This window comes from Gopherus flavomarginatus, chromosome 1 (genome assembly GCF_025201925.1).
Source record: "Gopherus flavomarginatus isolate rGopFla2 chromosome 1, rGopFla2.mat.asm, whole genome shotgun sequence".
Taxonomy (NCBI): Eukaryota; Metazoa; Chordata; order Testudines; family Testudinidae; genus Gopherus; species Gopherus flavomarginatus.
In genome coordinates, this window is record NC_066617.1 from 363,047,111 (window position 1) to 363,064,723 (window position 17,613).

At 53.7% G+C, this 17,613-nt stretch overlaps 1 long non-coding RNA gene and 1 pseudogene across 1 annotated transcript in view; both read right to left on the reverse strand.

The window, feature by feature from the left end:
* The window catches only part of LOC127038653 (uncharacterized), a 24,266-nt gene extending 14,797 nt beyond the window's left edge, over nt 1–9,469 (reverse strand). The window contains exon 1 of the long non-coding RNA XR_007770758.1: nt 9,363–9,469. This is a non-coding gene — a long non-coding RNA (uncharacterized LOC127038653). The remainder of the gene's footprint in view (nt 1–9,362) is intronic.
* A 962-nt stretch (nt 9,470–10,431) lies between these two features.
* LOC127038178 (sialidase-3-like) lies at nt 10,432–13,262 on the reverse strand (annotated as a pseudogene).
* Between the last annotated feature and the right edge of the window lie 4,351 nt (nt 13,263–17,613).

Below are 17,613 nucleotides of genomic sequence, written 5' to 3' on the forward strand. Positions count from 1 at the left end.
AACAACTCCCTGACCCACCTCCAGACCCAGCTCACCTCTGCCTCCGCCTCCTGCCCAAGTGCGCCACCTCGTCCTGCTTCTCCCCGCTCCCTCTCAGCACTTGTGCTCTAACCATTAGGCCAGGCTGTTTCCAATACCGTGTGCTGAATTTTCGCTGCAGGCGCTTGGCTTCTCAGCTGCACAGAGAAATCCCCAGCACTGCTCTCCCCAGACAGGCAGGCTCCCAGTGTGGGAACCTGCCTGTCTGGGGCCACTGCTTCTGCCTCCTTCCCTCCCCCCATTATCCTGTAGCACCTCTCATTTTCACCCCTCAGTCTGTCCCTCCCTGATTCCCTTGCTTTGCCACCTAGTGGAGCTTCTCCATTTTGAAGCACTTGGAGGAGAGGTTGTTGATCAGGAACAGTCAACATGGATTCATTCACCAAGGGGAAGTCATGCCTGACCAACCTGATTGCCTTCTATGATGAGACAACTGGCTTTGTGGATATGGGGAAAGTGGTGGACGTGATATATCCTGACTTTAGCAAAGGTTTTGATACAGTCTCCCACAGTATTCTTGCCAGCAAGTTAAAGAAATAAAACACTGGCTAGATTGTTGGGCTCATTGGATAGAGATCAATGGCTCGATGTCTAGCTGGCAGCCGGTATCAAGCAGAGTGCCCCAGGGGTCGGTCCTGGGGCCGGTTTTGTTCAACATCTTCATTAATGATCTGGATGATGGGATGGATTGAACCCTCGAGAAGTTTGCGGATGACACTAAGCTGGGGGGAAGAGGTAGATACGCTGGAGGGTAGGGATAGGATACAGAGTGACCGAGAGAAATTGGAGGCTTGGGCCAAAAGAAATCTGATGAGGTCCAACAAGGACAAGTGCAGAGTCCTGCACTTAGGACAGAAGAACCCCATGCACTGCTACGGACTAGGGACCGAATGACTAGGCAGCAGTTCTGCAGAAAAGGACCTGGGGATTACAGTGGAAGAGAAGCTGGATATGAGTCAGCAGTGTGCCCTTGGTGCCAAGAAGACTAAAGGCATATTGGGCTGCATTAGTAGGAGCATTGCCAGCAGATCGAGGGAAGCGATTCTTCTTCTTTGAGTGATTGATTGTTGATATTGATTCCAATTAGGTGTGTGCGCGCCGTGTGCACAGCCGTCAGAAAGTTTTTCCTTTAGCAGCACCGGTGAGGTTGCTGTGGAGTCCCCTGGAGTGGTACCTCCATGGCACTTAATATATGACCCGGCCAACCTGGTGCCTCTCCAGTTCCTTCTTATTGCCAGTGACAGTGGTTGGAACTGTGGTGTCTTGCTTTTAAAGTGCTCCATGTTGCCCTCGCTTCTGATTCGGACTGTTTGTGTTTTACAGTTGTTTAGTTAAAAAGAGAACTAGATAAATTCATCAATGGCTATTAGCCAGGATAGGTAAGGAATGGTGTCCCTAGCCTCTGTTTGTCAGAGGGTGGAAGTGGATGACAGGAGAGAGATCACTTGATCATTACCTGTTAGGTTCACTCCCTCTGGGGCACCTGGTAGACAGGATACTGGGCTGGATGGACCTTTGATCTGACCACCAGGCCGAGAGTGCCCAGTCCAAGGCATCATGCTCAGTGGCGTCTGAGCCTAGGGTGCCAGAGGCAGGAGCCAGTCGTCCCACCCCTAGGGGCGCAGAGGAGTCAGTGGTGACACCACCTCCTCTGGAACCCACCACAGTTTCTGAGCCCGACCCTGGAGTGGCTGGTACGGCACTTGAGGTGGGGCAGGAGGTCCCCGAGGACAAAGAGGGTCTGGCGGATCCAGTTTCTCCACTAGTGTCCTCGTCATCCTCCCCGGACGAGGCAATGGCAGGCACCTCCAGCTCAGGACCGCCCCCTATAGATAGCCGTGCCCACCGGGAACTCCTGCGCAGGGTGGCCCGGAATACGAACCTGCAGGCTGAGGAGGTGATAGAGCCGAAGGACTCTGTGCAGGGCCGGCTCCAGGCACCAGCTGATCAAGCATGTGCTTGGGGCGGCACCTTGGGGCAGGGCGGCGCTTGGGGTTTGTTTGTTTATTTTTATTCAGCTGGGCGGCGCTGGAGGGTGTTTTTGGTTTGTTTGTTTTTGTTTCGACCAGGCAGCGGTCGGGGGGCAGGGACCTGGGCAGCGTGGCGTGGCACTCGGAGGGGCGGGGGGCTTTGGCGGCGCGGTGCTCGGGGGGGAGGGGACTTGGGCGGCACCGCGTGGTGCTCGGGGGGGCCGGGACTTGGGCGGTGCGGCTCTCGAGGGGGAGTGTTTATGGCGGGGCAGCGCTCTTTTTTTTTGCTTGGGGCGGCAAAAAAGTGAGAGCCGGCCCTGACTCTATGGTGGGCATCCTGGCATCCAGGGTCACTCTACCTCTCATCAAAATTATAGAAGCCAATGCAAAGACCATTTGGCAGACCCCAGCCTCCATCCCTCCCACCACTAAGGGTGTGGAGAGGAAGTACTTCATGTCCTCCAAGGGGTCTGACTACCTGTTCACACACCCACAGCATTGCTCCTTGGTAGTGTCGGCACGGCAGTAAAGGAGAGGGAGAGGAGAGGCAGGGTCACCAAGCCCCAGCACCTAAAATTACAGACGCCAAGTGCCTGGATTTATTCAAACGCAAAGTTTACTACATGGGGGGCTTGCAACTCAGGACTGCCAACCAACTGGCAATCCTGAGCAGGTATCTTTAGCTCCTGGAACTCAATGCTGAAGTTTAGGGAGCGGGAGAAGTTTGGGGCAGTTGTCGAGGGCACTGTCAGGTCAAGGAATAAAATATGGAAAGGCTGCAGGGAACCCCCCAACAAAAATATAGATCCACAGTCCTTTACTGCAAGCTCCAGTGTCTATCACCTGGTTGGTAGCCAAGCTCGTCCTCCTTATGTAACTTCCCTTCCCCTCCCTCTGCTGGAGTGAGGCAAGTGGAATCAGGTGTATATAAACCAAACACATTGTGTTTATTTTGGGGAAACTGAGGTACATAAATGGGAATGGGAGAAATGCATAAAACAATAACAGAAACTTATTCTTTCTATAGGCCCAGTAACTTGGAACATCTGTGGCCTGAAGCCAAGATCCAAACTAGACCCCCATGAAATACAAATGGTAAGTAAACATACAATGTCACCCTTTTGATGGTCGCTCAGGACCTCGATCCATTGACTCGTACAGAGCCTCAGGAGAGGAGCTCTGAAGAGATCCCTCGATGACTCGTCCTTCTCACTGGCTCCAGATGACATGGCTGCAGGCTCATGAGATGACAGTGGGGTGTTCACAGGCGAATGACAACACTGGATGTTAACTGCTGCAGATGGTAGTTAGTAGCTGGAGATGGCACTTGTCCGGAGTTTCGATCACCTGTGAAAGCAAAACCCGCACGCACCTGCCACTTGGATGGGCAGCCCGAACTGAAGTCACCGCCGCTCTCCTATAGCTTGAAACCCGTAGGGAAACCCCATAGAATCCCCGGGAAAATCAGTTAAAACTGGAACTTGTTTACTACTTGGGCCACTGCTGACCATTGGAAAGGGCGGGAAAACACTCCAACTGCCGTCCTGATCACATGACCAAGTCCTCCATTTTAGATAACAAAATGGGTTCCATACAAACATAATAAATCATAATACTAATGTCGTGGAAATGACCACCAACGAGTTGAGTTGATCAGACAGCCTGAGGCTCCTTTATTGATTAATCAGAGAATACATGCATATGCATGGAGAGACGACTAGTCCTCTAGCAAGAGGTAAGCCGCTCTGCTCTACAGCAGTGATACCTGGGTTTATAAAGCCAAAAACCGCACATTACCATATGAACTTATACATCCGAGGATACCATATTTGGTTAATACAATGACATCTTTTAACCATCTGTTAAAAAACAACTACTATTAATATACCAGTTATGAGCTAATTTGCAAGCCTGCTCTTTGTTACTTCCCCTTTTTACGGGTTTTTGTAATTGTCAGGACTTTGACATCTGGTTTCCACCTACTTGCGGTTTCAGCAGCTGTGTTCTGAAGCAAATTTTGAGGAACTTGGGTCCAAAAATACCTATTGGTGTACCTTTGGTCAAATGATCATGAGTTATATTTTACGCCCACACAAGCAACTTAATAAACCATAATAAACTAAAAGCTGTTATAACTTAACAGATTTTTTTGGTTCCCCTTTATTTAATTCTAGTTCCTCTTTTTGGGGCCCTGACCACATTTTTTTGCCTCAGCATGCCCTTTGTACAGAAAAACAAGTATAGCAGGAGTTAAAACTTTTGCTTCTAGCTAAGGGCCTACTCTTACTTTATTCTCAGAAAAAAGCCTGGGGCCTTGGGTAAGGTGGGGTCGGGGGGGGTTTCCCTATCACTAATAACCTGACAAACACAGCTTTAGGAATTTGCCTCTAAGAGCAAGGCAGTGGCACGGACCTCTTCACAGGCCTCACTGGATGCTGCAGACTCAGCAGTGCACACCTTGTCCTCAGGGATAGCTATGAGATGCAGTTCATGGCTGCAGACCTCGGGGCTCTCGCCCAAGGTTCAGCAAGCCATGTGTAAGGGGTCCCCTTACTAACATTCAGTGGGGGTGTTTTGGTTGGCTAGCTCCCAACACTAAAAGAATAGGGAGAGGACAATGCTCCAGGTCAGCCTCAGCCTCTGAGCCTGATTGACAGGGCAGGCAGGCTAATCAGGAAGTCAAGAGGCCAGGTTCGGTCCTGTCCTTTGTGTGAGCTGGAATTGCCTGGGTCAGACAGAGTGGGGCCCAGCTAAGGAGAGAGCAGGGACCCGAGCTGAGCAGGGGAGCAGAGCTGTGCCAGCCAGAGGGGCCAGAAAAGCAGCCCAGGAAGCAGGTCAGAGTTGGGAGCAGAGCCAGAGACAGCCCAGGGAGAGAGAGATCCTATGCTGAGAGCAGAGCCGCAGCCATCGAGCCAGACACAGCCGAGGGAGAGCAGACCCTGTGCTGGGAGCAGAGCTGCAGCCACAGAGTCAGGGACATAGCCCAGGGAGAGCAGACCCTGTGCTGGGAGCAGAGCTGCAGCCACAGAGCCAGAGGGGCTAGAGACGCAGCCCAGGGGGCTGGAGGCAGAGCAGCAGCATCAGTGCAGAGGCCGAGTGGAGCTGGAGCTAGAACAGTGGAGCTGGGGCTTGGGCTGGAGCAGTCTGGAGCTGGTGCGGTGAGCAACTGGGGCCAGACGAGGGAGGGATCCTGGGCAAAGGGCTCAGTGCAGAAAGACACCCCCAGCCAAGGGTCCTTGCAGGCCAGACTGGGAGGGGGATCTTAACCCAACGGGGGGCTGATGCTGGGAAGAAGGGTCCCACCACCCAGAGCCCGGAGGCATTTGGCCACCACCAGAGTGAGTGTCCAACCCGCAGCATCCCTGCAGCACAGCCAGGGCCTGAGAAGGAGGCTGGGGACCTACAAGGAACAGACTGTGAACTGCCCTAACATTCCAGAGACACTGTTTGTGATGTTCCCTGCCACAGAGAAGGGTGATGTATTTCATTTAACCTTTCCCATTTTTCCTTATTCTTTTTTAAATTAATTGTTGATTAAATAACTTGCATTTGCTTTAAATCAGTGGTTCTCAAAGCCTGTCCGCTGCTTGTTCAGGGAAAGCCCCTGGTGGGCTTGGCTGGTTTGTTTCCCTGCCGTGTCCACAGGTTCAGCCAATTACGGCTCCCACTGGCCGCGGTTTGCTGCACATAACTCGGTCTGCACCGCTTCCCGCAGCCCCCATTGGCCTGGAGTGGTGAACCGCGGCCAGTGGGAGCCATGATCGGCCGAACCTGCGGACACATGGCAGGTAAACAAACCGCCCCGGTCTACCAGGGGCTTTCCCTGAACAAGTGGCAGACCGGCTTTGAGAACCACTGATTTAAATTGTATGTAATGATCAGTAGGTCAGGGAAGTGCCCAGTGCAGAGAGAGCACCCCAGAGTGGGGACACCCTAGCCCCTGTCCCAGGTGACCACAGCAGGGTTGGGGGTCAAGCCCCCCCAGGAATCCTGGGCCCAGCCTCGATGGGGTTATGAGGACTCTGCCAGACAGGAGAGCGGAAGGGGAGTACTCAAGGACAGGGTGGCCTCTGGGTAAAGTAAGTGGGAGTGAGGACTCAGATCCTTTCGCTAGCCCACTTCACCGGGGTAGTGCAGAAGCCAGGAAAGTTCCCCACAATAGTGGGACCATTCCCCACTTACACATGCAAAACCAACCCTTTGATGGGGTGGGTCTGTTTGCCGAGTAGACTGACTCCAGACTGCAAGGCCTCAAAGACTCCAGGGCAACAATGAAATCTTTGGCTATGCACACACTCCAGCAACCCAACAAAAGCCCTTTAAGCCCCAACTGCCACAACAGCGCCCATATCCTCGGCTGAGGCAGGAATTCTACAGGCACAGGGGTAGGAATGGCAGGCCTAAGCCTTTCCATCCCGTCTGGACGGGGCCAAGGCCCGACTAAGCCTTCGTCGGGCTCAAAACAGACATTTTGAAGGTGCGCCTGAGGACGGAGCACCTGTCTCATCACCAGATCCTTCCCTGCATAGGCGCTGACTCCGTGGGTGCGCCTGACTCTGGAGCACCCATGGAAAAAAATTGGTGGGTGCTCAGCACCCACCAGCAGCTCCCCGTGGCCCCACCCCGCCCCCCTGCTTCAGCTCACCTCTGCCTCTGTTGCAAGCATGCTGCCGTGTCCTGCTTCCCCTCCCTCCCAGCACTTGCATCGCAAAACAGCTGATTCATGGGGAAGGGAGGAAGGAGGGATGAGGGGGAATGCGGCAAGCTGGAGGAAGAGGCGGGGCTGGGGTGGGGATTTGGGAAAGGGATCCAATAGGGGCAGGGAGGGGGTGGAGTTAGAGCAGGGACTTTGGGGATGGGGTTGGAATGGGGGTGGGGTCAGGGGCAGGGAATGGGTGGAGTCGGGGCAGGGGCAGAGGGGTGCGGGCACCCACCGGTGCTGGAGAAAGTTGGCACCTATGCTTCCCCATGTTTTTTTAACCGTCTATCCCGCTTCTACCGTGCATGGTCACAAATAACATCAGACCGCTGGGTTCTTCGCATGGTGGAAATGGGATATTCTCTCCAATTCTGCTCCTACCCTCCTTCCCACCCGCCACCCCTTTCCCATACCTCTTCAGGAACCCTTCTAACGAGCAACTCCTTATCCAGGGGGTGCAGGTGCTCCTCGTCATAGGAGCAGTGGAGGAGGTTCGTAGAAGGAGCTAAGGGGCAAGGGATTCTATTCCTGATACTTCCTAATCCTCAAAACCAAGGGGGGTCTCAGACCCATTCTAGATCTGCCAGGACTCAACAAGTTCATGGTAAAGTTGAAGTTCTACATGGTCTCCCTCAATACAATAATCCCTTCCCTGGATCCAGGAGATGGGTTTGCTGCCCTCGACATGAAAGACATGTACTTTCACATAGCGATTCTCCCTGCTCACAGATGCTTCTTAAGGTTCATTATTGATCAAAAATATTATCAGTTCATGGTCCTTCCCTGCAGCCCGTTGACAGCCCCACGTGTGTTCACCAAGTGCATGTCGGTGGTAGCAGCCTTCCTCCAAAGGAGGCAGGTGCAGATATACCCATACCTAGATGACTGGCTACTCGGGAAGCGCACCAGGAAGCAGGCGGAGTTGCAGGTCAGTCTGGTTACATCCACATTTGAGAGACTTGGTCTCCTCAACATGAACAAGTCCACCTCTGTCACCGACCCACAGAATAGAATTTATTGGGGCAGTGTTGGACTCGGTCCAGGCAAGAGCATGTCTGCCAGAGTCCCGATTCCAAGCCATGTTATTTATCATTCGATGCATGAGAGAATACCTGACTCCTACAGCGAGGAATTGCCTCAGTCTCCTTGGTCACATGGCCGCCTGCACGTACGTGGTCCAGCATGCCAGGCTGAGGTTCAGGCCTCTACAGATGTGGCTCTCTTCGACATACTGCTCGGGGCAAGACTGCCTGGGCTTAGTGGCAGGGCCAGATTAACCTTTTGTGGGCCTGGCGCCAAACACATATGTGGGCCCCCATGTAGTCATTATGGGCCCCTTCTGAGTGTGGGCTTGGTGTGGCGGCACCATTGATGCCATAATATACCCAGTACTGAATCTCAAAGACATTTTTCATTTTGATCACACACCTCTGCTTAACTATATGTATTGCCATACCCAGCTTCCTCAGCCCTCAGTTTTTCTCATTGAGCTGTACCCATTGGGCTTACCAGTGTCCACAGTGAGCAGAACTTTCATAATGATCATGGAAACTCCCCACAGATTTATCTCCTTCCTCAGTCAGACATTCGATAGCCATGTCTCCAGTACCACTCTATGTCACCAGCCACTGTATGTGATCCTGGCCTCAGCTCAATAAAGTTCCACAGCCAGCAGATACCTGATCAGTTCTGACAAATTCCTCCCCCAGCTCCCATCCTGCCATCTGAGCACGGCACTTGCAAAGATCATTTCTCCAACCCTGGCTCAGTGAACACTTAGCCTGTGGGAACCTGCAGTCCCCAGCCTTCTTTTTCCCTCTGCTCCCATCAACGTGCTATTCCACTATGTGGTCACCACCACCTCTCCCCAGGCTTCTTTCCCTTCTACCTTGGACATGCTCCCCAGACAGCTGGTCCTATTTTCCCCCTGAAAATCTGACCTGCTTCCACTTTCTCTGCTCCCCTTGACATTCCTTTCGTACAGGTGACCTCTGTTCCTTGAGGTTAACTCCAGTTTGTTTATCCGCTCCTAGTTAATGGCCCTCAGTAGTCCCAGAGCCACCTGCAGCTTCTCTGGCCAGAGCCATGGGGCCAATTGCCAGAGGCCAGCCTTAGACAGGTGCACCTACTAGCTGCGGGAGGGGTGGCAGTTCCAAGACTGAGCATGCTTGAACCTTGCAACTGCAGCACTAGGGACACTCAATCCTCAGCGCTGGCCTTAGGCAGCTGTACACTCTACCCCCCATGCCCCGTTGCACCGAGTCCTGCCGCCCCCATCAGACCTGCCCCCGCCACCCCTCACCGCAGACTGTGCTCTGCGCTCACAGCTCCACGGGGCTCGGGCACCACAGGGTGTTGGGAGCAGGGGGACTCGATCTCTGCCTGTCTCCAGCTCCCTCCTGGCTGTCTCCTCCAGCGGCCGCTGTGCTGCTGAATTGCTTGACCTGGCACCGGAGGTAAATCCTAAGCTGCTCTTGTTCACTGCCCAGATCCTGGCTGGTGTATATTCAGGATGTATATTTACATCTTGAAGAGCTCGGTGTGTCTCTCTCCCCTCCCTTGTCTCTCTCCTATCCCGGGACCAACACGGCTACAACAACAGCACTGCAAAAACCGGGGCAAATGCCCACATTAGCACTAGCTGAATGTGCCACCTCCCCTGGCAGTCTCAGCAGAGGGACCAAGGATTGACAGGTCTGTGGAGTATGGACTGAGCAGTCTTCGCTCTGGGCCAGATCCTCGGTGTAACCTGTGGAGCTGATTTACACCAGCAGGCTTTTTGGCCCTGGCAGTGGTTCATCTGGCTCAGGGTGGTGGTACCTCAGTAGGATGGCAATGGAGAGGCTGGCACAGCTGCCTGGGCTGTGGCCAAGTTCTCAGTCTCAGATGGAGTGATGGCTGCTTCGCTCCTCTGCAAACCAGGCCCTAGGATGGGGTGGACAAACTTTTTGGCCTGAGGGACACATCAGGCAATAGAAATTGTATGGCGGGCCAGGAATGCTCACAAAATTGGGGTTGGAGTGCGGGAAGGGGTGCAGGTTCTGGCTGGGGATATGGGCTCTGGGGTGGGGCTGGGGATGAGAGGTTTGCTGTCCAGAAGGGTGCTCCGGGCTGGGATCAAATGGTTTGGAAAGTGGGAGGGGGATCAGGGCTGGGGCAGCGGGTTGGACATGGGGAGGGGCTCAGGGGTGCAGGCTCAGAGCGGCGCTTACCTCAAGCGGCTCCCGGAAGCAGTGGCATGTCCCTTCTCCAGCTTCATCGCGTGGAGGGGCCCCCGACCCTTGGAGTGGGACCATGCGGCTGCTTCTGGGAGCTGCGTGGTGCGGTCTCCGAGCATGTACCCTGGAGTGGGGCCATGCTGCGGCCCCCACATGGTGCGGCCCCTAACCCAGTGCCCCAGCTGGAGCGGGACCGAGCCTCGTGGTGTGGCCCCTGACCTGGCACCGCAGCTGGACCACCGGACTGGGGCAATCCTCAGACCCCGCTGCCCAAAGGGAGTTTGGGCCTGGCTTAAAATGGCTCTCGGCCCGAATCCAGCCCACGGGCTGCAGTTTGCCTACCCCTGTCCTAGGAAGTCTTCTGCAAACCAGGCCGCAGGAAGTCCCAGAGCCCAAAGAAGAGACACCCAAAAGAAGAGGCTGCTTTCGGAAGCCCAGACCTCATGGGGATGAGGATCTTGCATGGGGTGTGTGTGTGCCTCATGTACTCCCCCAAAGGACACCGCTAGACAGATTTCAGCTTTACTTTGGGCTGCTGCTCCAAGGAGCCTCTGTCCTTCTGGAGATCCTCAAAGCAGAAGAGCTGGAAGGCGATCTCCTCACACGCATGATTCACCCCGCACTCAAACAGGCAGCCAAACAAGAGCGGTGCTGGCACCTCCTGGCACATGCCCAGGTCTGAGTAACCACACGGCCCTTTGTACAGGAGCCAGGGGTGCTCCCACTTGGCTTCATTCAATGGGGACTGGTTGAGGTGGATGCCCAGGTCGACCCGCTTGCATTTACCTGTTGGGTGGGAGTAAAGTAGCCACAACACGGTGCTTCTGTGGATGGCGGAGGGGGCGTTCCCACCATTCAACAGGCAAGTTGTCTCAGGGGCTGGGGCGTCTCGCTCTTCCATGCCATCCGCCTCCAGAAGCCCCGTTGTCAGCGTGAAGCTCACCACACTGCCCTGGCAGCTCTTCTTGCACGAGGAGTGGCATTCGAATGTGAGCCCCTGGTCTGTGCTGAACGCTGCTGCCCGGCACTGGCAGGGGGTGCGGGCGTTGCAGTACAGCATGGGGTCGCAGCCCTGGCATGCTACCTCGGCCACCTGGCACTCCACCGTCTTCATGCCCTTAATCAAATCAGCTCACCCTTGTGCCAGTGCTGCCCGCTGTCATCACTATAAAAGACCAAGGACTGGGATTGGGTCCCTCAGGGCAGCGACAGGCGGCAGCAGCGAGCGGTAATGTGGTAGGTATAAGCCGGGATCACCAGCCACTCGGAGCTGAGCTGCACCCTGTGCCCTGGCCCCACTGAAAACGTGGCCCAGTCTTTCAAGTCTTCCGCAATCACCTGCTCAGTCAAGTCCATTAACGAACTCCAGGTCCGGCCGGCGTCTCCACTCCAGACGTAGCACAGCCGGGCGGCGTTCTGCCCGGTCCAGATCTGCCATTGCTCTGAGACGTGCTGCCTCACGCAGATAAAGAACAGGAAGACAGTCTGACTCTTCTGCTCGTACACCGGGCAGGGGTTCATCGTGTGGTGACTCGGTAACACTGCGCTCGTCAAGGGCTTCCTGGGCCCCCACTGCAGCAGGAGACAGGGGGCGAGAACAGATAGGTCAGAGGGGTAAGCGAGTGGGGCCCACTCCTCAGTACATCACGATGACCATCCCATATGGCTGCCTCAGGGCTGGATGGGCCACGGAGCTCACACTTTGCCCCACCACCAGGGGGCACTGTTGGGCCCTCAGCATTTCTGAAAACCAAGCAGCTGCCAAAAGAGGGATCGAAGAGCCTCATTTTAGGCTCTTGGTTCTGCCTTCCCATAAGGGAGCATGGACTGGGCTGCAGCAACTCCGCTGAGGGCTGCGCTGGCTTCTCCTTTTCTGGCTTGGCTCTGCTTTTCCTCCCTACTTGGCTCCAGCCAGACACAAGCTGGCTGCAATTAGAGACAAGACACACACCAATCACACAGTCGCTAGCTCCATGGGAAAGGGAGTCGCAATCCCAGCCAGTTCCCCGGCCCAGCCTGGCCTCCATCTCCTGGGCTGCTCTCTTGGACGTTCACACTGCATTTGGAGTGAGCCTCCCAGCCCAGGTCGGCAGTAGGGTTCCCAGGTGTCTTCCCCCGTCATAGTCCTTAGGGGTGTAATCCTGCAAGATGCTGAGCTCCCTCTGTACTTCAAAAGGCAGGTAAAGGCCCCCCGCCCCTCATCGGAGCGCTCTACCCCACGCAGGAGCCAGCCCTGCACCAGTATCATTAGCTACTGGGGGGTGAATAGCCTGGAGTGCAGGTATCCAGGGAGAGGCAGAACCCTGGGAAATGCTAATGCTAGGACTCCTTGGGCAGAGAGCGGGCAGCAAGCGAGGGGTCTGCAGGGAAACAATGCACAGGGAATTACGACTGAAGTCTCTGTCTTCCGACCTCGTCTCAGCACCAGGTACTCAGCGTCCTCGTCCCTGGCAGAGGAGCGCTTCTCCGCGAATGCCAGGAGCGTGTCTGGGGGGATATACAGCAGTGCAGGGATCCGATAGGTGACCCCACTCTGCAGATCATGGTGGAAGAGAGTCGCCTTCCCAGAACTCATCGACGCCTTGATCATGATGTCTCGACGTACCAGAAACCTCAGCTGGCAGAGAAAATGGATCAAGAGGGTTAAAACAATAGGAGCTACGGAGCTTCCCTCAGCCACAGAGCTGCACCCACCTGCTCATACAGGAAACACACTGGGCTCCTTCTTTCCCCATCTCTGCCATAGACTCACTGCACCAGGCAACCAGCTCAGGGACCAATGCTGCAAGGGGCTCAGTGCAGACTTAGCTCCTCCTGATTTCAATGAGAGCAGGATCCAGTCCTGATCAGCAGGGGTGGGGGCTAGGACACTGAGTTAGGGCCAAATTCTGCTCAGTTACGCCAGAGTAATTTCTGGCTCTGGGTTTACACCAGCGTCACAGAGATCAGAACCCGGTTCCCTCTGTCTCCAAGGGACAAACGGGCTTCCTCCAAGCCCAGACTTTCCCAGCCCAGGGCAGCAATTTACTGTCAGCTGGTGCCTGTCCTGCCGGAGGGGATCCCCGCAGCTCTGTCTCCAGTGCAGACCGGCTCTGGCCTCTCCCTCCTGGCCCGGCTTTCTGCTCTTCCAGCGGGAACGGGGCAAACTAGGCCAGGGAGCCTAGAAACAGCAAGAGAAGTGAAAGGAGAAGCTCTAACCCTGGCAGGGATTCAAGCCCTAGTGAGCTGCACCCACCCCACCCCTGCAGGCACTGCTTCAGCCAAGATTACTGCTAAAGAGACGTGCTACAGTACCCCACCTCAAAAAGGCCTCTGCACCACCCCTAGTCATGGCGAGTCCCCACAACAGACCTGGCCTCCTACTCCCCCATTGCACCAATCCCCCCACCCCACCATCAGACATACCCCCCCAACCCCCATTGTATCAAGTTCCCCCCAGCCTCATCAGACCTCTCCACCCCCTCAATGCGCAGAGTGCTCCCCGTCCATCAGACATGGCCCCACCCCCATTGCACCTAGTGCCTTCCACCCCCATCAGTCCTGCCCCCGCCACCCGCCATAGTATCGAGTTCCCCCCGTAGTAAGATGAGGCCCTAAAACATAAACCCTTGGTATCAGAGGCCCGATATGAGGCCTGAGGCCTGAACTAAAGTAATGGTCAAGATTTTGCTAACATAATGCAAAGTTAAGCTGCGAGCCAGAGGCAGGCCCTGCTCACAGAAGCTGGCAAGAAGGTGGCTGCTAATTGCACGTATACACATATCTAAAAGGTATCAAGTACTAATAGGATGAACGTGTGCCAGGATGGCACCAGAACATTCTGGTGCGAATGCATTCCACAGAAATAATGGGGAACAGGCTGACCCATCCTAAAGACTGGGTCAAAAGGATAATAAGATGGATAGAGTTGTTCAAATCAACATGTACTAGGAGCGAGGCAGCATCCTAACGCATAGAGGGGTTGTACCTCAATGCATCAGGAGTGACGTGTAACCTGTTTGTACCTGTGTATAAGAATGCACCCCTGAGTGGACGTCTTTGTCTGGCCTAGGGGGCAATGGTAAATCCCACCAGTCATGAGATGACAGCGGGGTGCTCACAGCTGAATGACAACGCTGGATGTTAACTGCTGCAGATGGTAGTTAGTAGCTGGAGATGGCACTTGTCCGGAGTTTCAATCACCTGTGGAAGCAAAACATGTGCGCACCTGCCACTTGGATGGGCAGCCCGAACTGAGGTAACTGCCGCTCTTCTATAGTGCGAAACCCCGTAGGGAAACCCCATAGAATCCCGGGAAAATCCAGTTAAAACTGGGACTTGTTTACTACTTGGGCCACTGCTGACTGTTGGAAAGGGCGGGAAAACACTCCAACTGCCCTTCTGATCACATGACCAAATCCTCCATTTTAGATAACAAAATGGGTTCCATACAAAAATAAATCATAATACTAATAACCTGACAAACACAGCTTTAGGAATTTGCCCCTAACGACAAGGCAGTGGCATGGACCTCTTTACAGGCCTCACTGGATGCTGCGGACTCAGCAGCGCACACCTTGTCCTCAGGGATAGCTATGAGATGTGGTTCATGGCTGTAGGCCTCGGGACTCTCGCTCGAGGTTCAGCAAACTGTGCAAGACCTGCCCCTTTGACAGGGTGGGTCTGTTTGCTGAGCAGACTGACTCCAGACTGCAAGGCCTCAAAGACTCAAGGGGCACAATGAAATCTTTGGCTATGCACACACCCTGGCAACCCAACAAAAGCCCTTTAAGCCCCAACCACCACAACAGCACCTGGCAGAGGCAGGCATTCTACAGGCGCAAGGGTAGGAATGGCGGGCATAATCCTTCCTATTCCCCGTCTAGACAGGGCTGGGACCCTATTAAGCCTTCGTCAGGCTCAAAACAGACATTTTGAAGGTGTGCCCTAGGTTGGAGCACCTGTCTCAACACCAGATCCTTCCCTGTGTTTTTTGAACTAGTTGTCTATCCCATACCATCCATGGTCCCAAATAACATCGGACCGCTGGGTTCTTCGCATGGTGGAAATGGGATATTCTCTCCAATTCTGCTCCTACCCTCCCTCCCACCCCGTTTCTCCATCCCTCTTCAGGGATCCTTCTCACGAGCAACTCCTTATCCAGGGGGTGCAGGCGCTCCTCGCCATAGGAGCAGTGGAGGAGGTTTGTAGAAGGAGCTAAGGGATTCTATTCCCGATACTTCCTAATCCTCAAAACCAAGGGGGGGTCTCAGACCCATTCTAGATCTGCCAGGACTCAACGAGTTCATGGTAAAGTTGAAGTTCTACATGGTGTCCCTCAATACAATGATCTCTTCCCTAGATCCAGGAGATGGGTTTGCTGCCCTCGACATGAAAGACATGTACTTTCACATAGCGATTCTCCTTGCTCACAGATGCTTCTTAAGGTTCATTATTGACCAAAAACATTATCAGTTCATGGTCCTTCCCTGCAGCCCGTTGACAGCCCCACATGTGTTCACCAAGTGCAGATTGGTGGTAGAAGCCTTCCTCCAAAGGAGGAAGGTGCAGATAAACACTTACCTAGATGACTGGCTACTCGGGGGACAACCCATCTCGAAGAACAATAGTTTTGGTCTCATTGGGAGTTGGGACAGCAGCCTGGATAATGGCAGTTTCTGAAGGGTTAGTCAGAAAACATCCTAAATGGCAAAACTGTGTAAGCTTCCTAATGCATCTCATGCTGACTCTGAGTGTTCACACTGCAAAGAAAAACCTGCAGCACAAAGTCTCAGGGCACGGGTCAGGTTGGCTCAGGCATTTAAAAATAGCAGCGTAGACATTACCGCTCCCACCTTGTTGAGTTTCAGAGCCTGGGCTCCAGCCCGAGTGGGAATGTCTACACTGCTATTTTTAGATCTGCAGCCAAAGCCCCATGACCCCGAGTCAGTTGACCTGGGCTCTGAGACTCAGAGCCACAGGTTTTTCTCTGCAATGTAGACATACACCTCATTAGCCTGCTGCTTGCTTAGGTGATTGCCAAGCCTAGCTGGCTGATGACCTGCAGAGAACAGTGTGGAACTGTCAGGCTAGTGCTGGCTTGGCAGGGGCTATCACAATGATCATAAATGGAGTCAGTGGTGGGTGAATTGCAACCGTGCTAAGCATGAATGGAGCAAGGTCACTGGAACCCAACAGCAGGAAGGGTAGGGGAACAGCACGTGTCACTACGTGCTTGGTTTCCAGAGACCATGCTTAGATAGGGAGCCCCATAACAAGGTCTGAAGTTTGACTTTATATCCCTCTCTGGTGATCCCTACCCCTGTAAAACTCCTTCTGAAAGGAACTAGCTGCAGTAAACAGACCTGCAGCTGGAGACTAGGCTATATGAGTTGGTTTCCCAGCTTCATTATTGCGTCCGAAACAGATGGATGTAGTTTCCTGAGAGGTTCCGGAGGCACAGAGCCCTCCGATGTACAAGGCATTTAGGTGAATGTTGTCACATGCATGCTCTTCCTCTAGCTGAGTGGCACATGGCAAGAGGGCACAGTGGGTGCAGGAATGGCTGTTCTCAGGAGTTCCTCACTCCCCTCCAATTCTCATTCAATTCAGAGAGCACACTGAGCAAACGCAGCCGCTTCTCATCTACTTCCTCCTCTCAAAACAAACAAGGCCAGGGTGGGAGGTTTCAAGAGCACTCAGCCTTTTCCAATCACAGCTCTCATTGAAGGAGGCTGCCATTACTTTGGCTAAGGTCCAGTGCTTATGAAAATTCCTCCCTACATGACACTGGTCCCCATAACAGCCCCCTGCACTGCTAACCTCTCTAACAAGCTGTTCTCCGCTATTTCCTGCATGTTCCATTGCTTCAGCTTTTACCTATTATTCAACAAAGAGGGTGACAAAATTTGTAAACTCTTCGGAGTCGGGCCCATCTTTTTGGTCTGCTTTGTACAGTGTCTACCACTGTGCGCTCCTGATCCTTGACTGGGACTCTAGAGGCAATGCAAATAGGCACAATACAAATAGGTCATGTAATCTCACTTTTTAACATGAAGAAAGCAAAGTCCCTTCCAACCAAATGACATCACAGCAAGGACAACTCGTTTTCAAAGACAAGATGGGCTGTCTTAGCCCATTGCTGTTCTTTAAAGGGCAACAACTTAATTGTTTTGAAACTGAATTTTTTTTCAAATCATTGTAAGACAAAGATACTTTTACTCCCCTGCTGATGGTTATAAAGGTCTTTTCAGTTGGGCAGTTTCTCCAAGAAACAGTGAAATGGACTCCCCAGAAAGTCCTGTCAAATGCACAAATGGAAGGGAGTCAAAGGCCCAGATCCACAAAGGGGCTGGGGAATCCACAAACCCTGGCTTGGAGGCCTAGGCTATGCATGGGCCCTGAGAATGAGACCCACAAAAGCCAGCACACTGGGGGGGGGTAGTCTTCCAGACTAGCCAATAGCAGACACCGATGAGAGGGGTGTGTCCTAAGCCCGACCTGTCTCAAGAGTTAGGCAACTATGTCCAAGCTGGATGGAGGCACCTGTCTGTCCTTGTGATTCACCGCTGGAAACCCCTCTTCTGGACGCAGGTGCCTAAGCAGTTTCTAGCAAGAACAGTAGCGGTGCACTTAACTCCACACAAAATGGCAAGGGAAGGGCTATAAGCACGTAAATTCCTTTGTGGATCTGGGTCTAACTCTTCAG